This window comes from Aquila chrysaetos, chromosome 7 (genome assembly GCF_900496995.4).
Source record: "Aquila chrysaetos chrysaetos chromosome 7, bAquChr1.4, whole genome shotgun sequence".
NCBI lineage: Eukaryota > Metazoa > Chordata > Aves > Accipitriformes > Accipitridae > Aquila > Aquila chrysaetos.
The window spans coordinates 31458533-31485545 of record NC_044010.1 but is presented as its reverse complement, the minus strand read 5'-3'; the positions used below and the strand labels follow the sequence as shown (position 1 = coordinate 31485545).

The 27013-nt window shown below is 43.1% G+C and overlaps 1 long non-coding RNA gene across 1 annotated transcript; it reads right to left on the bottom strand.

Annotated features, from left to right (window-relative positions):
• Nucleotides 1–11404: 11404 nt before the first annotated feature.
• On the bottom strand, nucleotides 11405–25983 carry LOC115343681. Its single transcript, XR_003924239.1, has 5 exons — nucleotides 25891–25983; nucleotides 22163–22287; nucleotides 14553–14661; nucleotides 13233–13572; nucleotides 11405–11656 (listed from the first exon to the last, which is right to left on the bottom strand). It is a non-coding gene; the product is annotated as an uncharacterized LOC115343681 (long non-coding RNA).
• Nucleotides 25984–27013: the final 1030 nt, after the last annotated feature.

Below are 27013 nucleotides of genomic sequence, written 5' to 3'. Positions count from 1 at the left end.
GTTGTCCTTTTCAGACAACTGCTTCAGATCATGCCTATGTAGACATGTACAGACAGACCTGAGGTGTTCTGTATGCTCCATGATGGCTTCATGGCATCCTAGGAGTCCTAAGGCAGCTCTTTGACTTCTGGGTAGAAGTTAGCCTGTACCTGTCCATGACAATATGCCCTCTGACAGGTTTTCTGATACTCCCAAGTACAAGCCTGAAAAATAAGTTTTACCTTGCACAGTTCTCCCTAGTGTCATTTCTGGATGCACTAACTCTGGAAAAGCAAAAGCATCCTAGGAAAAACCAAGTTACTGCATTTCCCAGAGGTGCAATCCCTTTCATCTTGTTGTAAAAGGTAAAAGAAAACAATTGTTTTCCTTCACAATATTCATCAACTTGTTGTTGTGTATAAAACCTTCCAAGTCAGGATTAATCTACCCCAAATGTAGGCTTCCCCCAATGCAGTCACCAACCACTGAGCCAAGCTTCCATTGTAGTCAGCCAACTGAGGTGCTTTGCAGGGCATGATTCAACCCAGCCTCAAGCAGGTATCTAAACTAGGGCAACAAAGACCTCAGGGAATCAGCTCTGATAGGGGCATCTACCCCTAGACATCTAAAGTTCAGTAACATGAATCCCACCTCCAGACACTTTTCAGCTGATCCAGTTTATCAACAACTGTCATTTACCTCAGCAAAAAGCAGACACTTTCACCTGTACTTTTATTTCTGTACTTTTAATGAAAACTCCAGGCTTGTACCCCAGATGTCTGGGAAAGACTAGCCCTTCAGACAGCACCAGGGTCTTAATAAGAATGGAAACATCTTCACAACACGCTGACTTCTAGTTTGAGAACTCACCTGGACTTTTGTCATCTGATTTCACACATAGCTGCATTCCCAAATCAAATATATACTTAATCAAGCACCTTACAGGACTCTGAAGTATATATTTTGCAGCATTTCAGCCCAAATTACCTGCTATTTACTTACCATTATTGTTCAAACAACTCCCAAGACATATATGGAGCTTTATAAACACATAAAGCAGATAGATCTCAGTCCATAAAAGCTTTGAATCTAAACAAAACATAGCAGCAAATGAAGACAGACTGTTGTGTGGGGGCCGAGGAAATGGTTACAACCAGCAAGAATAATTTGGTATAGACTTCATATTAAAAAAAAAAAAAGTTTGCACATTTTTCAGTTGATATTTCTGGCCCTGGTATTTTATGCTTGAAAAGCTTCTTCCTGACCTGTCTGTTTTTGTTTGCATTGAACCATTTGCTTCATCGGAGTTTCCCAAGAGACTGCAGGATTGTCATAAACTCCCTGCCACTCTATTTTAAGCAGACTATCAATGTACATGAGCATTCAAACTCTTAGGAGCTGTCTCCACCCTTGCTAGCAGGCGGGGAGTGCTGACCACAGGCCCCTCTCAGGTTGTCTCCTAAGGTGCTTTGAACGGTGGCCTTCCTTGGAAGACCCCACTCTGTTTCCCCATAACTGGCAGCCTGGCTGAGGAGGAAAGGAGATGGGAAGAGCTTCTCTTCCTGCTGCACTTTTGCACACAAGACGCAGCAGTCTGGCACCTCATTTACTGCTTGTGCCAGGCACAGAGGAAGTCCAGAGGTGCCTCGCCAGACACAGCCGAGCCTCGGTGGGGTGTGCAGAGGCATAACAGGAGCATGGCAATGCTCCTCTCCGCACCTCTGCCTCTCTCTGCACCACCATGGCTTGTGGTGAAGGAGCATGGAGGAGCCGGGGAACCACTCCACACCAAGACTGTGTCTCTCTCCCTGTAACCCTACAGGCTGATCCCAGCCTTCTGGGCAAAATTTCTGTGCCCTGCTGGGTGGGAGAGTAGAGGGAGCCAGGCTGGCAGGGGACAGCAAAGATCACTGCAGCGGAGAATGTCACCTGCGCTCAGGGCTCAGCCCTGTCCTTCCCTGTTCTCAGCCAGCCCCTGGCCATGCTGGCTGGGCCTCACAGGCAGCTATGCCATTCGCTGCAAAGGGGAAGAGAGGGGTCATATGAGGAGGAGTGCATCTGTAGCACAGAGGGTGGGATTGCTCACTGCCCCCCTGCAGCCCAAGGCAGCTCCACAAGGCTCCTGCCCCAGGCAGGCAGGGAGGTCAGAGCTGCTACCCACGTGGTTTCCAAGTCCCCCATTGCCCGGACAGCTGGCTCCCAGGCATGACCTTGGAAGCCACCACAGTTGACAAGATTCGTATTTTGCAGTAACAGACAACAATAATTTTAATTAATTTTCATTAATAATATAAAATATCTTAGCCTAGATATGATAATTGGATATGATCGTATGATCTTGTCCTACTATAAAGAAGGTAAAAAATATGTTTATTGGCCTCCTGACTAGCAGGGAATTTCTTCTGACATTTTGACCCAGCTCATTTGTCTTCTCTCCACAACTCCGATATTTCCTGATCATTGAACCTCTGTTTAACATACTTAATTCTATGCTGACACACACTGCCTGCAAGAGCTATTCATCCATCCTAAATTACTACTCTTATTCTTATCGTTAATTTTTCTCTAGTAGTAATTACATATCACCTCATGCTAAATCCTGAATGTAGGCCTACCAAGACAGTTAGGATTAAATGATACCACACCTATTAGACAGCTGTTCATGTATATACATTGCTGAGCACAATCACAGTAGGGAGACAACTCCCTCTGCTTTCCCTCTCCACCTCTCCCTGCCTGCATGCCCTGAAGCTTGTGTCCAGCACATTGGCTTGCAGCAGCACGAGTGTCTCTGCTGTAGGGTTTAACATGCAATGGAAGGAATTGGGGAATCTCTGACCACCAACTATGGGGTCAAAATACTCACCACGACCTCTGCTGCCACCACACTTCAAGCAGTGCCAGCAAGAAAACATCCAACATGTCTTTTAAAAGAGAGCACACACACAAGAGGTTTTCTGTCCTACTCCAGAGAGTGTTGAGGTTGTGGCACACATCCCCTTTTCTCACAGCTGCCAAGACCACTGTCACACCCTTCCATCAGGAACAGCCATTGACACAGATTCTGCATGTGGCGATGACTTACCCATTGTGGTTATAACTATAGGCACAGGAAGCCACGCAAACATGCATAGCACGTCTATGCAGAGGTCTTCTGATGAGACCTGCAATCCCCCAGCCTGGGGATGCTTCTCTGAGCTTTATCTAAAATGCAGGCTAGGATATCAGCACAACCTCCTCTGTCACTCTGGTACAGTCATCCTGCTGACTGTCCTAATGATAGTCAAACCCTAGTAGTGCCTGCCCATTACTACTATCCATAAAATACAGGGATGAAGCTCCCCAGTAGTCCAAGGACTGTTGACCACTGTAATTCCCCTCAACCTCCCTTCAGAGAGCTTGCAGGGAAGCTTTCAACAGAGCATAAGCTCTTCCACTTGCTGCAGAAGGGTGAATATTATCTCTAGTTCTTGCATACTGTATGGTGGCATAAATTAAATCAAAGTGGAGCTGAGGAAATCAATTAGAGTGAAGTCTCTGCAGGATTTAGATGGTTTGCAGTAAATAAGGCCTGAGGCCATACACTGAATGCTGAGAATGAACCAGTAATAACGAATTGCTACCCAGTCAATGAGCATCCAGCCCGCACACTAAAGGGGCCATCATGTCACAGAAAATAGAGCAAATGAGCGTGTAATTGGAAACCACATCATGCTGCATACATGCAAGCAGCTGGGATGGACAACACTCAAGCAGTTTAATTCTTCTTCTTTGTAACTTTTGTGTGCTTTATGTCCCAATCTTTACACTTTCTCATTTCTTAGATTGAAGGTACCTATATGTTGTAGGGCAGAGACTTATTAACCATTGGTATTACCTTCATCAAACTCAGCTCTGAGAAACAACTAGTGAAACCGCATCCTGAAGCAATCAAGGGGTATTCAAAATAGGCACATGGGAAGTAGCTCATGGAAATGTACTGGGCTGGAGCACACAAAATGTGCCTGAATAACCCGTGGGAAAAGCATGGCTACATGCTGTTTTGCAAGAGAGGTTGCACTCTGCAGAGAGGTAGTTCAAAAATCAGCAAGACTACAAATTCCTTTGTGTGCTGCCATAGTATCTTATTGTGAAAACATATATGGATCTGCAGAAACTTATTCCACCTGCCTTGAAGGGACTAAGATACACAGTGCAAGCTTGTAAGGGCTGACAGTTGTAGAACATCAATAATTCAAAATCTGTGTATGATTCACACTGCCCAACCCATCCCCCTAAGGTTACTTTTACTTAATATTCACAGAAGGCACATTGTTATTTCTTCTTCAAAAAAGTAATGAATAACTTACCATTCATTACGCAAGCACTTTTTTTTTACAATTGACTTCATCTAAAGAATAAGTAAGGGTAGAAAATGTTGATTTCCCAAACTCTTAAAATCTTCTTAGCTCATTGTTGTTGAGCATAAAAGTATTATTCAGAAACTTTTAGTTTACAAAAGACTATATTTGGGGGTTTTTGTTTAAAGGGCTTAACTTTGTTTTGTAAGCAATATTCACCTCTGTTCCTAAAAAAGTAACCCAATGAAAAAAGAAGGCAAAAGCCAGACTAGATGAACATTTCCATTTATCTACAAATTAATATATCAGAAGTCACACTTCAGACTACAGAGAAATGTGGACTGCTAGAGTCCTGCTACACCCTGCCTGGCAGAAGATGGTAAATTCTCAAGCACTTCACCTTGGACCGTTTTAAATGTCCCAAACCAGAGTGGGTTCCTCTACCCATCACTGGAAGAAGCGATGTCTCCATTGCAGGCCTCTTCCATGGGATGAGGTGGAATCTGTCACCAGTCACCTGCTGGATTTCTGCTTGTGAATCACGTATGAACCCACTGGGAACAGCACCTCTTTGAAAGCACCGTGAGGCTTGTCCTCAGTTACCACAGAAACAGTGGTTTTCACAGAATTGGTCCACCTGGTTGAGATAGAATGTACTTCTTAGAGATTTTATTTTGGTTTCAAGAAAAGTGATGGAGTTGGGATGGGATTAGGCCATTCTTTCACCATCACCGTCAGCCAAAATGGAATCCCCCAAAGGGATCTTGCCCTTAGACCCCAGCTGCTCAGTCTTATCCCATGCTGCTCACTTCCTCCCATTGTCCTATGCGTTTGAGATGCCATGGGGCAAATTGGGATGCTGATCTATGTTAAAACAAACCTTTTCTTTTTGAAAGCATGACTAACTTGGACTGGTTCCCAATCCAGTTTTCTCTGTGGCTTTGAAAACACTTGTGCTAATGTGTCCAAAAGAGGTGTGGTATGGGAATTGAAGTAAGCATTAAAGCAGTGAAAGGGCAAGGTTGTTTCACTCACTGGTGCCTACTAGTATAAAATGATCTTGAAACTAAAGCACTAGTGTCACTGGATGAAACGAGCATCTTATTTCTAGCCTGAATTTGCCTCTCTTCTGGTTAAACTATAGCATCCTCTCTGTTTTCAGAATTTTTTTACTTATGTAAATACCTAAAACTGTGATATCTCCAATATCTTAGCTTCCTGTTAATAAGGCAAATCAATTGGCCTTCATGAGTGTTTAACATGCCTATTTCATGGCGCAAGTATGGTCCCCCATATGACTTTCTTTTTAAGTCGTGCACAGAAGGGAAGGGATGATATCGCCTTGTCCTTGGCACTTCAGCATCTGTTTGGTACAGCAGCTTCACATCAGGCACGTGGTCAAATGCAAGTCCATGCTTCATGCCTCTGCCAGTGCAAGCCCAAATGGGAGTGCAGAACATGCCTCTTCGCATCTTGCATGTAGGCTTTGCATGCCCACGCCCACACCCACATGGCTTGCATTGCCAGCACGTCAGCCCCAGAGGAATCATAGAATTGTAGAATGGTTTGGGTTGGAAGGGACCTTCAAAGATCACCTAGTCCAAGCCCCCCGCAATGAGCAGGGACATCTTCAACTAAATCAAGTTGCTCAGGATCCCTGTGCCTCTGGACACTGGTCAGCCAAAGGGGCAGGAGAGGCCCTTTACAAAATGAAGGGCCTGTGCGAAGATTTCTCTCTCCAACTGCATTTCTCCTCTCAGGGAGGGAGCCTGGTGTAGCTACTGCAACACCAGCAGTGACTCGAGCTGATCTGTCCCCTTAGCACAGAGCAGTGCCAGGAGGAGATGTCAGCCTGGGTTTGGGCTGAGCTGACCAGCCCTGCATCCTGGAGCCCTTTCCATGGGAAAGTCTGAAAAGGAGAGGGACTTTCTACTCTTTCTTGAGGTGGAGAAAAGGCCTAGAAAGTTTTCAATTTGTTACCTGAGCCAAACATATGCCCATGCAGTGAGTGAATGGCTGTGCTCATTCCCTCACTCTGCTCAAAACCTTCTTCCTCAGCATTGCCCTGATGATTGAATTTTTCCCTCTTCAGCTCCTGCTGTGCCTTGTCAGTCCTACTGACACAACTGCTACATCAGCCCTTTGGCTCAGAGCAAGCAGAGCTTTCTGCTAGTGAAACAAGAGTTTACTAAGGACAGTGCTGAAGTAGCCCTTTACTCCTAACTGAGTTCAAAATGAAATCTCATCCTCTGGGACATAAACATTCTGCAAAACCACCTCCTAGAACAGAATACAGAGTGAACAAAAATACAGCAGAGAGCACCAACACTGAACTCAGAGACCAAGAGATCCAAAAAACTTTGTTAATGGCAAAATGCTAGTGAGCAGCTCAGGTTCTAGCTCTTCCATCAACTGCCTAGAACCAAGCTAAGCTTGGGTTTTGCAGCAGTGCTCTGCAGTGGCAAAGAGGGGTTGAGACAAAGAAAACACGTAGAGATCTGTGGTGCCTAAGCAAGTTAAATTGAGCGACATACCATTAGTATGTGCCCCAAAATGCTTGGAAATTATTTTCTAAGCAACTGTGGCTTTAATTTGTCTCCCACCATCACTAAAACCTGAAAGTACATGTAACACTACCACTATAAATACAGGGTAAATCTAGCTAGCAAGTGACTTACAACTGTAATAGCCATGCCACTTTTAAGTTTATGTATGTGTATATATGCATATATATATTACATCCATGTTTATATACACACTTATACATATATACACACATACATATAAAACCTTTTTTTTCTATGTTGTTATGCTATGGGCCTATTTCCAAAAAAACCCCTATCCTACAAGGCATAGTGAGATCTTTGCAAAAATCAGCAGTTCAGTGTCTTATTAGATGCTGCTTGGTTATGAATTTTTTTTTTAAAATCTTACTCCATGTGGGGGTACCAAGCACCAGTTTGCTCAATTTAGACATTCATGTTTAGCTTCCATGAAGGAAAAGTTAGAGCATGACACTTGAACTATTGGACTAAAACCTGGCCTCATGTGCCACCAGAAATTCAATAGAAGAAATTTAGCAATATGATCTAAATCCCGGCGGTGCAAGTCTTCTCTTTTCCCTGCAGAGTCTCAATTTCCCAACCTCTTCTGTCAGCACTAACAACCAAGCAGAGAGTTCAGGGAACTGCCTGAACTCAGATCTGCATGTGATCTCACCTCTGGGTTAATTTTTCAGTCAAATCAACCCTTTTCAGTAGCTCACTGGTGGTCACATGTATGTGAGGGCTCCCTTAGCGTGGAAAGTCTCAGGCAGGGTCAGAAAAAGGGGAGCTTTGACAGAGATCAGCTCAAAACCCTGTTGGGCAACATCTCACTTGCTCTTGAAAGCTATTCTGCTGTGTAACATATTCCCTGGGCCAGGACTCAGTAGCACAGAAGTGGGTGGGAGACCTCGGCCTTGAGGTAGGACCACAGAACCTCTTGGTATTTCAGCACAGATTGTAGAGCACTCAGGATGCCTGAGTTATCACGTAGCCAAAGAGGTGGGACACCTGGTTCAAGCCACTCATTAGCCAGGCAGAGGCAGCCCTTGGATCAGGTATCCCACAGCCCAACAGTTAGAGAAACTAAGGGCTCACCTCTGCTCCCCGACCTGGCTTTATGAGTGGTGCCCTTGTCCCAGATACTGACACCACTTGTGCTCAGAGGAAGCCATTAATTACCAGCACTTTCACAATGACTGAGACAGCATATTCCAAATAATGTAAAGGAAGGAAGGAAGAGAATTAGCCAGAGACTTCCTTTCAGGTGACAACTCTGCAAACAGCAGAGGTGAGCGACCCTGGTAGCACTCTGCCCACATACACACATGTGGAGGCCTACACACGTGCATGGCCAGTGCTCTGCTCTGTCTAACTGGTTTTCAAAGCTTCTGAGCACTGCTTGTTACTACTTGTTACTGCCTGCTATTGCCTGCTTTGAGTGTGTGGACTCTGAAGGCCTAGCATAGGCAGTGTGCAGTGCTAGGAGCAGCGTATTCACCACATTTTAAAAATAACACAATGCATGCCTCACACCCTTGCTTGAAAGATATCTAAGTGCTTTATAAATATGCATGAAGCAATCCCTAGTGATGTGCCAGAAATGTTCTATAGACTGTGCTGAGGCGTGTTCCCAAGAGTGAGGATCTGCAGAGGCAATTCACAATAAAGCAGCATCATTATTGCCTGTTCCTCCCAGTTCACCTTGAGAAATGAGATGTAAATACTGTAATGGCAGCTCTGTATTGTTTGTGCAAAGCAGCCAGCCTCAGAACAGCACAGTAAGGAAAAAAGTATTTAGATGCAGCTCCCGAGTTATATTGCCTCCTGTGAAGACACAGCCCATTGCTTTTTCACATGTATAATGCCCTCTATTGCTCCTCAAAGTACGCTAAATCACATTGCTGCCTCTGCTGATTAGCAGAGACTTCATATGAGAGCTTATATGCAACATGCTGTTGCACAAACCCAGAATTATAAACAAAATGGGTTTCCAAATCATGGTATCAAGTAGTTTGGCACCTACCCCTCCAGCCAGCTCTCTGGGTCTGCAGTTAGAAGGTGTTAAATAGGGCAGAGCTCTGAATTTGGAGAGCCTAATATGATCAAATACCGAGAAATCTGTTCTGTGACTATGCAGTCAAGTGCGTGAGCCTGGCAGGAGGAGATTAAACAAGATTGGGGTGTAAATTTACATTAGTTGGAAGTATAAATCAGGCCTTAGACACGTTAAGTAGACACTAGGCCCATAAATAATGACACAAGCACAATAAACAGACTCTTGGCAGCAGGCTTTCCTTAGGACACAATAGTAGAGGCTCCTGAGATTTGATTAAGGGATAGAAAATAACTAAAAAGGGAAGGGAAATGCTATCAGTCCCCAGTGTGTATAAAACAGGGGACTAAACGAATCAGAATAACCTTGAGGTATGCAGGCCTCCCTGATGTTTCTCAGCTTCTCGACTGCCCACATTCCACTTGCAAAGATGTAAATAATGAAAAGAAGGCTCTGAAGCACTTCAACAACAAAGCAGTTTCCAGGTATTCTGTCAGCAAGAGCAGTTTCCAATGTTTATCATGGAGTTAGAACAACAAAAACATTGCTCAGGCTTAATCTCATTGGCCACTATAAAATGGAAAACAAAACCAATCATCTCCTCTATCCCTCAACTTTTCTAAGTTAACTGATTTGCTCTACATTGGCACTTTTGAGTCCTCCTCTGAGATGGAGAGCTCCAGAACCTTTCCAGTTAGTCAAAACACTGCTATCTAGGTTACTAGGACATGGATACAATCTCTACATAAATAAGATGCTTTTTACTTTTTTCCCCCAAGATTCATATAGGGGTTTTGTCCTCTCCAAACTCAAGATGATGACCACAGGGCTTATTTGATCAGCACCATTAAGGAAGAAGGCTTTTGACTGGTTTTGGAATAGGTTCTAGGTTGCTATTCAGTCACTGAGGGATGAATAGTGGGTGACCTTTCCATGTACTCACGAAGACTTCCAGTCTTCACATTAGAAAGTGAACAGGAGTGAAAGGACATCTATACAAGAGGGAAACAGACAGGAAACAAACACTAGAAATATTTGTGCTTATCCACACATGCATAGGACCTGGCCTCCCTATGGCTTGCTGCTTCCACAAAACCCAGTTTGCCCAGCATGGCCTAAAATGTCAAATGGGTAACTGCAGAATGACTAAACTACAAACTCTGCTCTGGGTGTGTTTTGGTCAAGTCTGCCCAATATGCCGAGACTTCCCTCCTGTAAGTACTCTGGCTCTGTCTATCCCTTCTGCACACTGGAGAGGGGAGCTGAGCATAGCATGGGCCTCCTGTACAACACCGTGAGGCAGGAACGAGGGGAGGATGGTGCTGGCTTCTGTCACCGAGAGCATAAGCACCAGGGGGCTTTGACCCCAGGTAGCATAGAACTCCTGAAGTGTTACTTTTGTCCAGCCAAAAACTACATCACTTTGTCAATCTTGGCCACTTCCTCCAGGAGGCAGGGAAAGAATCTGTACTGCCAAGCCCATGTTCATCTGCCCAGACCCAGACTGGTTTTACTTTGCTTCGTACCCTCTGCATCAATGACAATGCATCTCCCCATTTCAACAACTCTCCAGGCAAAGCTGCAGCCAACACCGGTCTCAGTCAGTGCACAACTCCGGTTCATCCAGGAGGCTGAGTCCTAGAGGAGGTGAGTATGCCCATGTAAGTACAGGTGATAGCAGCAATGCTTACATAAAGCAACAGGGATTAAACTGAATTTGCCTCCTTATCTTTAATTCTCACCATCTCCCATGCTGAGTCTGATGGTCATAGCCAGTTGTAGTCTGTACATACTTTGTAAAAACAGATCTCCATTACTTGCTGGGCTCTACTGATCAAATCTTTGTCTCTTCCTTTTCAGCCACTTGTACTACCCTTATATTCCCTCTTTAGTAATCCAGAAAAATTTCTCCATCTTGCTTTCTGGCATGCTTTCTGGAGCTTTAAGAGCACACAAAACATTCTTTCTGCTCTCAGCCTCTGTGCCTAGCACTACAGCATTCCCAAGCAGCCACCTATAAACTTCTGCTTAGCTTCTGAAGCTGTGGTTTGAGTGGTGCCAAGTTTTCTAAATCTCTCTACTGACTACATGTGCCTGTCAAATTTCAAGAGTTGCTAAGCAGGCCAAATAGAGGCAATTTATCTTGGAAAAATAGCAAAAGGCATGCCCCTGACACTATGGCATCCCATTGCGAAATCGCAAGCATGGAAACACCAAAGCTTCTCAGCAAAACCTCTGAAAGAATTTTTTTTTTTTAATGCAGTGTGGACAAAACAACAATTTTCAATATCCTTAGTCTTGGAAATGATTGAACTAATCTAGACAAGTCTTCCCCAAAAACATCAATCTGAAGTGGCTACTTGACCCAGGAAATACCTACTAAAATGGTTCAAGATTAGCAAAACCAAGTGAAAAAAGGTGTAGGTCTAAATTCTGGACAATACAGGAGACCTACCTATGCTATATATGTGCATGCATATACTGTTGCATGTCATGAGAGAGAATAATTAATTTTTTAGTAACAAGCATCATCCTGCTCCGGCACCATGTGGGTTCTTCATAAGTTTGTCTGGCATCTAAGCAGTCTCCTGGGGTAGCAAGACAGGTTGGAGCACATCCAGGTTTCACCCCCACTGGCTGTCAGGATGCTCGCAAAGATGTGTACTCAGAGGTAAGATGTGCTGCCAATGCCAACAATTTAGAAGTAGCTGAAGTGCCCCAAAAGCTAGGAGGAAGGACTGTTTGGAAAAACAGATAGGTTTAACACAGTGATAGCTTTCTTTAAAGTCAGGCAAAATGCAACACTTTTCTCTAGGACAGTAACAGTTTCTGGGGCTGGGGGAACACATTGCCTTATACCAAACATTTCCCAGGCGCTATAATGAACAATAGGCCTCTGAGAAGCTATCTTAGCTGTATCCATCTGCATCCCAAATGTGAAACACTGGCACAAGTGAAAATTCAGCTAAAGCCTCTTTACTCACATACAGAATCTACATGATGTCCCAGAAACCCAGACGTGCAGCCGTAACAGCCACATGCCTGTGCAATCCCCACTACACTCTTCTTTCCCATTTCCCTTAAGGAATCTGGATGAGGAAATGTTTATAACAGGAATGACTAGTATGAGTGCTTAAGACAGAGATTTTGAGTCAGGGAGAGACTCTCCCTGCTGTCCTCCTCCCACGGATTTCACATTTATCCTTTCTTCATATGAGGTGTTGCTCTCACTACACAGAATATGACCTAACACTTAGAGGTGGAAGTTTTGCTGCACTCCTGGAGATGCCTCCTTCTCCCACTCAGGTGAGACCTCACAGGTCAAAAGAAAGGGGAAGCACTGATGGATTGGACACCTAACTGCATCCCATTTAACTGGCGTATCACCCTTAGGAGATAATGGGTGGGCTGTCAGCAGGAGGCGGTGGAGCAATCCATGTGTGCATGTGTTTCAAACTACTGCTTGCACCAGAGTTGTCATGCATTTAGTTGCTATCATAGTTCTCAGCAGATGTGGACTGGGAATTCCTCTCTTGAGCAGCCCTGTTGTGACAGCAGATCAGTATTTGTGAGGAAAGCTGGCATTCAGCTTTGATACTTGTTAAATGTCACAACGGGTAGTAGAAATAAGAAAGTAAACACCCCAGTCAGGGGAAGAGGGAGATTCAACTGGAGTTACACCCCTCAAACTCATACCTCTATGGAAGGGAGAACTTGCACGCTTTCCAAATACTCCCATGCATTCCATCTCAAATCTCCCTCATCTCTCCTGTTGTGCACTATACAAATTTATAGGTCTGTTTTCCTCCTATTTATTTTGTTTAGCATCTCATTTCTAAGGAGCAGCTTCACCGTGCATAATGGAGCAGCTGCCAGTAAGTCACTAGGATAGACAGCCTTGTTTTCCACAGGGAAGTGTGTGTAGTCAGAAAGAAATGAAGCATCTAAAAATAATGCCCTTAACACTCTACATGCAGCTGGTTTTCTCCAATTTTCCACTGGCCCGCTGCTGTATGCTGATGACAGTGTAAGAGGAGATCAGAGAGCCAGCTCAGTACTTTTCCATGGAAGGATGAAATCTCTAAGAATAACAATTTATCAGAGGAGCTGTGTCTGTTTGACCTGGCTCATTTTCAGAGATTAGAAACCAAATAACTCACAATGTATTGTGTTGACTTTGTGGGCTTTTTTTTATCTAAGAAGTGATTTTCATGTTTCATCAGTTCTCGGGGGGTGGGGGGGGGGGGGGAAGAATGCACATCTGTCTTCCAAAGTGGATCAGTGAGAGGATAATAACAAATAATGAAAACTTACCCATGTGGAGTGCCTTTCATCTTGAAGGATCCCAGAAATGCTGTAGTTTGTGGTCCAGTCCTGAACTGCTGAAGACACTGCTCATTTCAGTGAGAGCAGAAGCATAACCCAAGGCAGGGCAGCATCACTGCAACCCTGCAGGTAGCTGGCTAGCCCGCAGAAAGCTACATATATATTGTTGGGGAAATAAGTGCTTTCGAACTGACAAGTCATATGCTAGTAGAATTGGCACACTCCTGCCTTCCTGGGGCAGAAAGGGAACTTATACAGAAGCAACCACCAGCCCTGGTCTTCCGTACTGCCAAATGAGCAGGTCAGTTGAAGGGAGTGGTAGATAGCCCTGTTGTGATGGAGGAGACAGTCATAAAAAGAGCTTGAAAAAAACCTCATCATGACAGTAACTGACAGGCTCACTATCATGATCTCACATATAGAAACAGACCCTGCATCACTGGCTACACATGTACTAGTAGACTGCACAGTGGCATGGCTCATGCACTGACCCTGAGGTCAGCTGGCATAGACTGGCCACATCTAAGCTATTAAACTCTCTTAGCCTACAGATCAGGGTAGACGCATTCAAACTGCCTGTTAGGAATGGTCCTTGCACTGACGGAGCTGGCTGCCCCTTGCAACCACCACCCCAGGAACTATTAAAATATTAACTTAATAATTAAACAGTAGGGAAAATCAAGTTGCAGTGCCTCAGCTCAGGCTCTTGTAGTCTTTTTTTTACTAATACAGAAATAACTAGTGGCTTCAATGAAGTAGTGTTCCATTTGCTGCTGGGTTGGCCTATACCCAAAGATGTGGATGCACACAAAGTCAGGGACAAGCTGGAAAAGCCTTAAACTCCTTGCAGGTTTTACCAGGCAAAGCCTGCCTCCATGCAAAGCCAAGAGAGTGGAAATGAAGTGGCCAAGGATGCTTGCAGATTACAATACTGAGATGAAAAAGCAAAACCTATACACCAGCAAGGAGTCAGATTCCACTGTTGGTTAGCTCCATGCACTCAAAGGCATTTCCTTCTGCTGTCTCCTCCCCATCCTCTTTCACACCATACAAAACCCATTTGTGTTAAGCTTGAGATGTACATTCCAGCTCTTTCCCAACTTGAGCCCTGACTACTCTGATGACTTAGAAATGCCAGGTGCAACTTCAAGGCAAGAACTTCGGTAGGTTATTAAAATAGGGTCTCCAAATTAGATGTCAGGGACACACATGTTAAAAATATAATGACAAACAATGAAGATATGAACGCATTCTTGAGCCCCTAGACAAATTGCTGCAATTCCCAACAGAGAACTGAAATAGAACTACCTGGATTCAGCGCTGGAGAATGACATGAGGAGTCCCATGCAGGAGGCTTGCTGAAGTCCCCAGCCAACCTAAGGCGCAGAGAAAGGTTCTTTCCCATCTCAGCAGACATCTGTCAAACAAAATGGGATACATTTTCAAGGGCTCTGCCAAATTTAGATGTTGTGTACTCCTGCCTGGCTGTCATGACCACTCTGGAGGTCACGCAATAAGAAATAGTTCTCACAGCACAAACCCAAGTGAAGCGGATTGCATAGCAACCTACTTTTTGAAGTATAATACAAGCTTCTCCATTCCTTCCAGGAAAATCCTGTCTACGTGCTATGATGCCACATCCCATCTCGAGTGCTAAATTTGTCCAACGCACAACATCTGGGAGATATTCACATGCACATGAAAAGCCCTGTCCTGCGACACAGAGGGAGGAGCCACATGGAACCACACTTCCTCTGAATGTTTGCTAGGCAAAATAATACTGGATACTATATATAAAAAGGTGCAATTTAGAGGCCCAAATCTGCTCCTCCTGAAGGCAATGGCAAAACTGCCACCATCTGCTGCAACTGCTGATCCTTCAGGAGACCCTCAGAAGAAGCAGCAGTGAGACTCTGTCATTGGATTGGCAGCAGAAGCTCAACAACATGGTGGCAACACATGCAGCAGGTGGCCAACAGTCAAACACACAGCTGTTGCAAATGCCTAGCAAGGCAAACCCCAGTGAGAATTACAAATAAATTTAGCCCTTTGGAAAATACTTATGGCTCATATCATAGTCTGAAGTTATGAGCTGGGCAGCAGTAAAATCCATTGTGATTAGGGATGTGGCTTTTTCTCATCTAGCAGTCTCTTTCCAGATGTTTCTGTGATATTTTTATGTGAATTTTCTTTCCAATAATCTCATTTAAGAATCCCAATAAACTTAGAAAAACTCAAAATATGCTGCTGGGGTGCATGCCATATGCTGCTGCAGCATCCCAAAAAACCTCAGTCAATCATAATGCTATGCCTGCACACAAGTCTTAGGCCCACTCTGAGTACAGCATTGTCAAGACACACGCCGACATGAATCAAGGCTGCATTTAAGAATGGCAGAGCAGATCGAGATTGTTCAAGTCAGTCCCAATAATACTCCCTTCTTTCTCCAGAAACATCTATCAGACAGCAGTTTCATATCTTTTCTGCTAGCCTCTGTTGAGCCAATACATATCATGCTGTCAAGGTTATTCTCATAGCACAGTATGAACCCTGATTGTCGCCATGAATCTGGAGACTGGAAGTACCTGAAGACTTAAGGTTAACTGTTCATTAACATACTCTCTGACCCCTGTCACAGTGCTGGTGTTTTGCCACTTGTTTTGGCCTCCACACCGTCTGCTCACTATATCCCAGCCCAAAGTCCAGTGAAACCGAAGGAAAATTTCTGAATTTGAAGTCTTTGCTCCAGAACAGATACAAAGTGATCTAAACTGGATTAAGAGTGAGCAAGCTAGAGGGTTATGTGCTTTGAAACAAGTGGTTCTTAGAACATTCGGATTTGACCATTATTTTGTTCCATTTTGAAATTAGGCTTGGAAAAATAAATGTATTCTACAATCAAATAATATTTATTTTGTTCTTTAATGTTCTAGCATGTTACAATGAATGTGTACTGCCCTGAAGGCAACTCTGTTTCAGGGGAGTTTACTTCACAGATCATGGTTTCTGTAACAGAAGTAGAAGAAAGATTAACTTGATGTCCTGTAGCCCAAAGCAGAATTGTTCATGAGATACACTCTACTACAAAGAAAGGAGCCTTCTGGGTGTCAGCAAACTATGTATGAAAATAAAACTTTTAGCATACGGTAAAACTGTTGTTGATTGTAGAAATATTCCCACAGTTTACGATGTCAGTCTGAGTACACAGGACACTGCATGATAAGGTCTCCATGGCCAAGAGAGGAACTGCATTTACAGTATTATACATCACTCCTGCTCCCATCTTTTCAGGAAGCTGAGTTCCCCAAGTATTAAGCAGGCTACACTGAACTAGCTCAAAGGCAAGTGTACAGTAGGATGGGGGAAGAAGAAATTCTCTTGTTGCAGAGTTTCCTCCCGGCTGTGCTACTTTAAAGGTTGGTAGAGCAGGAACACTCCAACCCTTCACCGCAGATAGCAGGCCCTCCTGAAACACTGAGAAGAGCTCTCTGTCCCCGCCATTGCTATCAAACTGCAGAGCTGGGAAAATCGTTACGTCTCCCCACACCTCCATGTCCTGAGCAACAATCTGTCAGCCTTGGCTATTTGGGCCATGCGCTTGTTCAGCCAGGGACTTTTTCCTCCAAAGTGTTTGTACAACGCCTGGCACACTGAGATCTCTAGACACTCTCGCAACACAGAAACCGATAAGAATCATCATCGTACCCAAAGCCTGCCAGGACAGCTGCTGGAGCTGCATTGAGGAGGCACAGTTGTGTAATGTCTCTGTGTTTAAGTGTTATGACTTAAAATTTCCATTCAGAGCATATTAGGCACTACTTGGGGGGGAGGAACAAGAAGTACTGAATTAGACTACACTTGGAAGCTCCTAAGTAGGACACAGAGCTAAGTCTGAACTTTCACCCTCACTCTGAGCTCATGACTTGCGAGCACTGGCCTTCTTACTCTAAACTTTTCCTTCATCTTAGTTCTCACGTGGAGTAGGGGTCAACTGTAGCCACGAGGTTCCTTTTTCACATCTGCAGTTGCCAAACTCTGCCTTCAGGTAGATAGAGTATATCTGCATGTTGCAATAGAGAATGCTGCCAGTTGTCCACATTTCTATCTTTTTCCCAGGTGGATCCATCCACAATCCTCAGATTTCACACACCTGGGAAGGCTTCTCTTCACATGCCCCACAAAGAGAAAGTTGTGAAGCATCTAAAATTTTCCTACAACTCTGGGGGCACCTCTATGCCCCACACAGTCTTTTCCCTGGGCTGTGAAAGCACTGTCAGCAAACCCCTTCCTCACTTCCCTGTTCCTTAGCCCTGATTCAAACAGGAAAGAGGGTCAGCAGCACACAGCTTATTTGGCCTGGTGGTGCAGTCCAGAAGAAGAGCATCAATGTTTGGGACAGAAGAGATATGAATTTGCTTAATTCCTGTGCTTGTATTACACAGTTGTTGTAGCTAATAGAAAAAGCATTCAGTAAATGCAGCAAGTGTAATCCCAAGATGAGGGATACTTTGCTTGAAATGTTTCTGAGGTGACTGTGAAGAGCAGGTACAGCCTGCTCAGAGTAAGTACAGCCTCAGTGCAGAACAGAAGGTGTCTCTCACCCTGACTCTAAGAATCTTGAAAACTGGGGAACAAATAGAGAGGATGAAAAAGGAGTGAAAGAGTCCCTGAGCCCCCATAAATCTGGCCCAGAATTGGCACAATAAAAATATATTTAAAAAACAACATTGTTTACAATGAAATGAATGGAAAAGAGGTCAAAAATCATCCCACAGAAAGAGACATGTGGCAAAACACATACCCAGACATGGTCTGTGGGCATATCTTTGCTCTTGCTCTAATTGTTTAACAGAGAAAAATATGTGAAAATCACCTGATTTCTCTAATTAGGCAGTAGAAAGATTACTTGGCCCAAATCTACAACCACAAGCAGGAGGTAGTTTCTGGTGAAAACAATCTAGTGGCATAGGCTGAGCTCCCTTTGCCTTTTTCAAGGCCTATGACATTCATCTGCAGGACTATTATCCTCAAATTAAATACTTCAGTGATTTTCCCCCCACCCTCACTATCCACAGCAGTGCCAGAGCCTGGCAATCATGTGCAACTCTGCAATAACAAATGAGCAAATTCACAATGGAAGTAAACCATTTCAATTAGGAATCAGATTTCATTTTTAAGCATCCAAGAACTTATTTAACCAGAAGCAAAAGAAACCATTTTCCCCCAAATTAGGAATCTGCTTACTAAATGAGAAGTAGCATAGGGCTGGTATAAGACACCCTTTATTGCAGCATATTTGGTGGAATAGTCCACTGTTATCCTTGTATTATTATTGGTTACAAAACAAACAAACAATCAAAAAAAAAAAAAGAAGAAAGAAAGAGAGAAAAGTTTTAGATATTAATTTGTCCAAACATCAGTTTCAGCTGTGCTTGTGCAACTCCAGTGAGGCCAAAGGATAGCTCAGGGACATGATGTAGAGCAGAATTTAGACTACCCAGTGCAGCGATCATCTCTTAAAAGCCTAACAAGTACACACCTCACTGGTAGGACAAATTTCTGGACTAGAGATTCACTACAGGAAGGAAAGGCAGGAATAAACATGGAGGTTCATATGTCCTCTAGCAGACAGATCTATGAGTCTCAAATAAGGGAAAAGGTGGCTTTGTTAAACATCAGGTTAAAGATAGAGATGAAAAAAATGGCACCAATATCACGTTAGAAAGTTACTAAAGACCACTTGAAAAGGGAGGGGGGGACAAATGAGTTTTTTCTTGGGCAAAAAGCAGCAGGACCCAAAGAGAATATCTGATGGTACATAGGCATTTCTTGGACAAACAGTTCAGTGGGACAAGTGCCTGCAACATGCCGAGTGCAGCTTTTTATTTTAGGTGGAGGAAGATGCGAACGCTTGACTATGCCTTTTGTCCAATTTCAATTGATTGGCAAGTGACAAATTGAGAGATAATTTGAATGAAGTGCCAGAGTTCAGTATCCTAAGAAAAAGGAAACATGAGAGGAGCAGAAGAAGAATAATAGATCTCAAGAGATCAGACTTCACCAGCTAAGCAAGTGGCTGGTAGAGACTTCTAGGAAGATAATTGGGAATAGTTGTGAGTTAGTAAAAGATACTATATTGAATATGCAGTGGCAAACCACAAGATTCAGAAGAAAGGTATTGATGCAACCTCTGAGCCTGCAATGCTGAGTTCCTTGTTGACCAGAATATCAAAAAGGGCTTGTGCAAATAATGAAAGCAGAAGCATGTAACTAAGGATGAGTGAAGTGGAACAGATAAAGCACATAGGAATAAAAATGAATGTCAAGTAACAAGGGATATAAAGGCAATAAGAAATAAATTAGAAGAGTAAAAGTGGTGCTTTTCCAAGCAGGAATGGAGAAGAGCCCACAGAGGTGTAAAGTATATGATAACATACTTCTTTCTGTATTCACAAAAAAAAGTTAACTATGACTTAGTATTAACAAGGAAATAGCAAGGTAGGCCACAGTGTAGAAAACAGAGCTTAAAAATATTTCAATAAATTAAGGATATTCAAACCATCAGGGTCTGAGGAAATCCTCCCTTGCATGATAAGGAGCTAGCTACAGTAATCTGAGAGCCTTAAGTGATCACCTAGAATGGCTGGTAGATAGAGAACACAGTATTTCTCTTTAAACAGGATGGGGGAATTAGACTTGTCAGCAAAACAGGGATCCCTGAAAAACAGAAACTCTTGTTAAATAAAACTACCATTTTTTAAGTACCTAGAAGATGATAACAAACAGTTATACTGGGCTTGTCAAGAACAAATTGTGCCAAACTAATACAATTCCCTCCTTAGAAAAGATGACAGACCTAGTGGATTCAGGGACATTATGGTACAAAATGTTGTTTGGCCACTGGATGCTGACTTACATTCTCTTCAACAAGCAAAGATGGTAGGGTCTAGGTCTAACTCTGGGTCTGTCTGGTGGGGCTTCTCAAGCAGGAGAGAACAAAGCACCATGTCCCTTGCAAACTTTGCCATGGCACAGGCATGAGGGGACTGTCTGCTGCGTGACTTGATGCTGAAGCCAAACTTGCTGAGAGGTGCTGTTTGAATCCACAGTTATCCTACTCTGACCTCATGGAAACACTCAGGTTTTTAACTGAAAACACATCAGAGGTAATATTAAAGGAGAGCTCCTCAGAAGCCAGGTGCTGGCCCTACATACTACAGGGACTGGGATTTCCTGTCCTAGACCTAATCATGGCCCAGCAGACTTGGGTTGAACAATTCCTCTACTTAGCGAAGGAAAGCAGAAAGGGGAGTAAAGCTAATTGGAATATAATGATTTATACATTCCCTGTTGTAGGACAGGGATGAGACTAAAAGATCTCTCAACATGCTGTTCAGCTCACTATTTCTATGATTATTTTTTTTCCTTCAGTGTTACAGAGCCATTTTGACTTTCTATAGCAAAGTACCTTCTTTATCATCCACACCAGCTGAGTGGTGTCTGTGTTCCTCTTCACTCTGCATTGGCTCAGGTTACTCTCAGCAATAGACCATAGCCTGGCAATCAGTTGAGTTAGAAGACAGAGAGTGTTTTAGGTCCTTATACAGCTTTGCTTCTGCAGTAGGGGAGCTGGGAACTAGTGAAAGAGGGCTTGAAGGGTGGTGGAGAAAGACATTATGAAAGCATGAAGGAGAGATTCTGACTATGCCAAGAGAAGCATGGGGCTCTAAGACGAAAGGAAGAGAGGTTAAGGGAGGAATGATGATGCTGTGGGAGGAGGATGCCTTGTGAGACACAAAAATGCCAGAAATGATAGAGAATTCAAGAGGATGGGTAGGGAAAGACAGCCAGCAGACACACATTCCTGGGGAGGGAATATTTTTGGAAACCTCATTTAGCTATTCACAGAATCTTTCCTTCTCTTTCTCTCACACACAGAAAAATACACACATTGTGTACACACAGGACAATTTTATCCAACCTACTTATGTTAACAAATACATGCAGCTAATCTCACGTATCATGGCCCCAGAAAATGTCTTACTTATATTCTTTATCTAATCTGGTTTTGGTCAGAGGGTGATACCAACATAGAATATCTTAAAGCATTGAACTTCAAAGCTGGTCTCCCTGGGCATACCATATGGTTAAGGGACAGAGAGAGGTTCCTCCAAGAGGAAATTGAGAGCAAGATCCTGATTTACATGTCCAGAATCATGCTGAGTAGCAGGTTTTCTCTCTGGATTACACAGACAGCCTAGGAGCCAGCCTTCTGAATTAGATACCTAAAATTAGTGCAAGTATGAACTAATGTGTTTCAATAGAACAAAGTAAGTGATTGCTTTCAGAACACACTTGGAAGTCCCGGTCATTTTTATGTAAAAAACTTACCTGCTAAATACAAATATTTTAATTAATTTACAGTCTTCCACAGAATTTTTCAAACTTTCACTGCAAAACTGAAACCCCTCCACAAACTATTTTCCAGTCGTCTACAATCAAAAAATATAACCCCAAAAATTCAGCCAGTCAGATGACAGCTAGCCAGTTTGTTTAAGGTTAGGTTGCCAGACACAGGAAGATTTTTTAGCTCTCAGTTTTCCTAATGGAAGACATGAAAATGTAATTAAACCCAGATATTTTTACCAAGGAAATTTCCATTTTGGCTAACATTACAGTCTTCATTTAAAAAGCCATTTCAAGTAAAAAATTCCAATGAAAAGACATTCTAAAGAGATTTCTACTGCAGGCAATGGTGCAATATAAATATCTAGACTGGACAGGAGAGAAAGAAGTAGATGCTTTAATTTGGCAATGTACCTAAACACGAGCAAACTCTGACCATACAAGTAGTTCTGCTGAGAACACACACTGCAGGATATTGTAGTTGTTACACTAGATAATCAAAACATAGGTACCTTTGCCTTTGCCGTACTTAGAAACTGCCAGTTCTCATATTTAAAATGCTGCTTTGGCTTACAGTTGCAGGCTAGCTCATGTGGTGGCCAGTTACTCATCTAGGATGCTGAATCTTCTCTAAAACCTGAGAAAAGGACAATCATAGATTTATGCTGTCACTTAGTGACACACTTTCTCAAGACAGACTGCTGAATGAATGAGGAGCCTTCTGTAAAAAATGCACTTTTATTTTATTAGATAGACAAACCCAGCTAATGTTTGGAGAGTATTAAGAAGGTAGATTAATTGCTTTGCAGTGGGAATTAGTAATCAATTCATTGGTGAAAAAATAATTTTCTTGTCAAGAAGAGCAACCAAATTAGGATAATTCACATCATTTTCATCAGTAAAGATGTTTTCAGTCTGAATAGAGATGTTTTTGTAGCTAGTAAGAACATCATGTGCATATAAAGAAGCAAAGTTTCAGCAATTCTAACTTTAGTTCTGGAATAATAAAAGCTGAATAGCTACTCAGCTGAAGATATTCTTTAGACTTATGTTAGTCCCTTCATTCCGTGTTCTGCTGTATTTCACATGGACTATGACTACCGCAGTCAGAAAGGCCAGTCTAGATCTGGATCAATCAGTAAAACAAAAGAGAAGAAAATACTTCAGAGCTGGTCTTCACTATTTGTTTAATGTCAGCACACAGGCTTGGGGGTGTTGCAGAAAATGCACATTGTATTTCCCTCTATGACAGATGCATTCTCATTTATTTATATTGGAAATTATCACATGTCCATCCAGTTATGATGTAGTCAGGGCTGTGGATGTATAGCAACATGCTAAGGTATCCTGAAGACCCACAAATCAATCTGAAGTCAATGAGAGCCTTGTGCTTCTCTAAATGAGGTTACCAACATGGTGCCTACCTACAAAGGTACCTGGACATACAGTACTTAACACTGCAGCTGCTTCACGTCTGGGTGCTGGGCTCTGCAGTAGGATTCCCAGCACTGAGCTAGGCAGCCAGGCTCATTATAGAGTGCCTGGGGATCTGCCCATGCAAAGGGATTCACAAGAGGCCATTCAATGGACAACAGATGCTTCAGAAGGCTCAGAGGAAGTGCCAAGGACATACATTCAAATCCTACATCCACCCCGAGGCTCAGCTGCCTTATTCTAGGCTGTATGAAGTACTTGCCTCTATGCCACTCCACTCTCTGAACCCTCCCCTGTCTTGAAATACCTCAGCATTTTCTTTCACAAAGAGCAGGGCTAAGCCACTCCTTTCTTGCCACTGTCATCTCAGCCAGTAAGAGGAACTGAGGGAGCATTCAAGAGGGCAGGGGCCAGTTCCCTTTTCTGGTGAGATTCAGACCTCTCTCTCCCACATGAGCATACTAGCTGCCAGGCCAGTTTCCCCTGCTGCGTGGGTTGGCCTGTCAGGGGATAAATAAATAAAAGAATTGGTTCAGGTACAGCCCAATCCCACAGCACAGCATTGGGTCTGAAGTGAAGCCCTCTCATTCCCACCTGTGAGGTACAACAGGGCTTCCCTCGCTCTCAGTTCTCTGCAGGATGTGGTATGGGGCTTGTAACAGTCAAGAAGCAAGCCACCCCAACATTCTCTCAGTGAAAGGTAGGGGCTTGAATAGCAGAGACAACCAGGGAGGAAAATCCTTCAGGTTGCTCAGTGACTATTGAAAATCAGACTCTTGAAGGCACCTCAGGTGGGATGACCAAGGTCATCAGCCACATCTGAGACAGCCTGAGGAGTTTCACTCATAATAAAACAATAGGTGAATTAAGCAACCTGAAGGCTAGAAGACACAGAGAAAGAAATACTCCACCAAGGCCAGCAGGCTGGCATCAAATGGAAGAAACTTCTTGAAATATATTTTAGGGCAAGTTACAAAATCTGAAAGGCTTCCAAAATGCAGAATATCATTATAAAGTTATCTTGTAAGACAGAAACTGAGAAGAAAATCTGACACACAGGACTTCGACCCCAGAAATCACGCTTCCAGGAGGTAGGCTGCCTGATGAAATCTGTGCTTAGGCGGGTTCTTTTTTCATCTGCGTGGCTCTTCTGCAGACATTCTATTGAAGGTAGATCAGAGCAACAGGATCAGCAAATGGCTGTCCAGGAAGATGCCTTCTGAAGAGAGGCAGGAAGGAGGTACACCACAGAGGTAGCCCTTGGAAAGTGGGTGTCTAGATAGCTGTAGTATCTAGGGAGAATGGGGATGAAGAGTCTAGATACAGCTAGACTGCACAGCTAGCTGGACTGATACAAAGAGACATCCCACAGAAGAAACAGTGCTGGATACCACTCAGATTGACACAACCAGTCCAGAGGGGTCTAAAGGAGCAGGCTGGTGAGTGGTCACCCAAAGGTGCCTCTCTTCCCCTGCAGATCATCATAGACCAAAACCACTGATACTCTCACACAGATTTCTCCTAAATTTCCATCTCCACATGAATTCCTTAGCACAAAAGCGAATATTTGGTGATGGACTGTCATGGTTTAACCCCAGCCAGCAACTAGGAAGACAGTTAACTCTATCCCAGCTGAAACCAGGACATGCACTATTAGACAGGCACTAATGGTTTCTTTGCCATTTAAGAAAAACTCTGAACTGACCCAGGTTACCTGGAAGTAAGACACCCAGAGATGAAGAGCTCTTATTGCCATCCAAGGAGTTTTTAGAATTGCTTTCAGATATTACTGCAAAGGAAGCTGATTTCTAAATCTTTAGACTATTGAAAATATCATCAAGCCAGAAACATCAGACAAACAGAAAAGCTGTGATTTAGCATCTTGAGTAAGAGTGACTCAGTGTCTGAATCTCTTTCTTACGATGCCATGCTCCTACCTCTTCACTCCCTCTGCCTGCATTCAGAGAGCAGAAAAACAAAAGCCTTTGACTGCAAACAGAAAAAACTACCACTGCATCACTAGTTCTTTCCATGCTGGAGGACACATCACAGCTCTGAAAACTAGGTTAACAACTGTGTGCACTTCTAGCATAAAGCAAGGCTGTGCCAAAGGGAAATAATCAATAGAATTGGTTTCTGTCCTTATAAATGGCTGATAATTCAGTATTAAAGCCTGATTCTGCTCTCACAAAATTCAGTAGCAAATCTCCTTCTGTTTGCATGAAGTGAGAGGAAACCTTGAGAACTCAGTAAGGCTTATGTACTAGTGCACACTGAACCAGTGGAGTGGACCCAGCAAACAAGTTGAGAAAAGTAAAGCCACATTCAGGATTGGATTGGGTTTCTTGTCCTCATTTTTACTTAGAGAGGCACAAAGAATACCCAGAGGAATAGCCAGTTTGATGGTTAAAAGCTCCAATGCCTTGCCAAAGCTAGTTGTCCCACTGTTACTGTCTCTGCCAGCAGTCTAATGATGGGAGATTTCCTCAAGTATGCTACTGCAGACACAACCACAGCGTAAATAGTTGGGCTGCTGCTCCTCTGGAAAAGGCAGCCATGCCAAGAACTGTCAAACAGCAGCAGCAACCAAGGTGGACGGCACTCTGCTCCTTCTTGTTCACAGCAGTGATGGACGAGGTGCAGAGGATTAAACAGGTCTGTTACAGGGCTCATGTTGTTGTAAGCAAATATTTTCTTCTCATTTAAAATAACTGAAACAACCAAAAAGGAAATTAAAACAAATCCAAAGAACTGCATTAACATAATATAAGCACCTCACACTTAAAAATCATACATAAGTACATACATAATTCCAGCAACCACAGGAACAGAGGAGAAGTAGCTTTTGGGTAGCCAGACCCTCTTTTGTCTCCTGTTCCATCTACTCTTCAGTGTGTCCAGAAGATGTAGCAATCCTAATGGGATAGATGAGACTGAGTACAGGGAAAGGGTGTATGAGACAGATGGAGACTCATCTACCTTCAAATCAGCCTCTTAGCATAAAGACCCTTCACAGCATGGCTTGAAGTTTCAGCTTTTCTCACATTTAAGTTTGTTTTTAGCAGAAACTTCTCCCTGTTCTGTTCTACAAAGGAGCAGCATTGCCTTTCCATTTAGCAGTCTTGAAAAGTGTCAGGTTAAGTATTCTAGAAGCTGGAGTTGCCCATGGAGCCATAGACCAAAACCACCTCTGGCTCAGATTTCTCCTAAATTTCTGGCTCCACATGAACTCCTTAGTACAAAAGTGAATATTTGGTGATGCACTATTAGACAGGCACTAATGGTTTCTTTGCCATTTAAGACAAACTGTTTACAGATGTGACAGAAGATAAATCACCTGGTTTTCATTTCCAAGAAGGCTCCTTTATACATCTCTAGTAGTCTAATAGGGGCTTAAGCATAGTTTACACCAACTAGTTTCCACCAGATGACACAGAAGCATTAATATACACGAGAAGCAGGTCTCCCTCTCTATTTTTTATTTGCACAAGAAAATTATAACTTTTATGTTTGCTTGCAGTAAATGCCAAGGATTATAATGTAAATAGACAGGGCAGTAGGAAAGTACTTAGGGAAGATGTAGAAAATTCATTGTTTGCAGTGATTCTACTAAGTTCAAAACCAGACCTAGCAATTAATTTGCTTTGATAGAATCATGGTTTTTGTTACACTGTTCAACATATTTAATTATGTACTAATCCACCTCCAAGAAATCAGTGCGAGCTAAACTAGAGAACCATTATCTAAAAATATGACCAGGAGCCAAGCATTTGAAATTCAGTTATTGATACAAAACATAAGGCAGACTTCCAGCACAAGTGGTCCCTCGGGTTTAATCTTAAGATCTATAATGAAAAATCTCTTCTCTTTACCACTGTAGTCTTTCATCTCTTCCCAGGAGAGAGCAATCATCTTCCCAAACCCTCTCT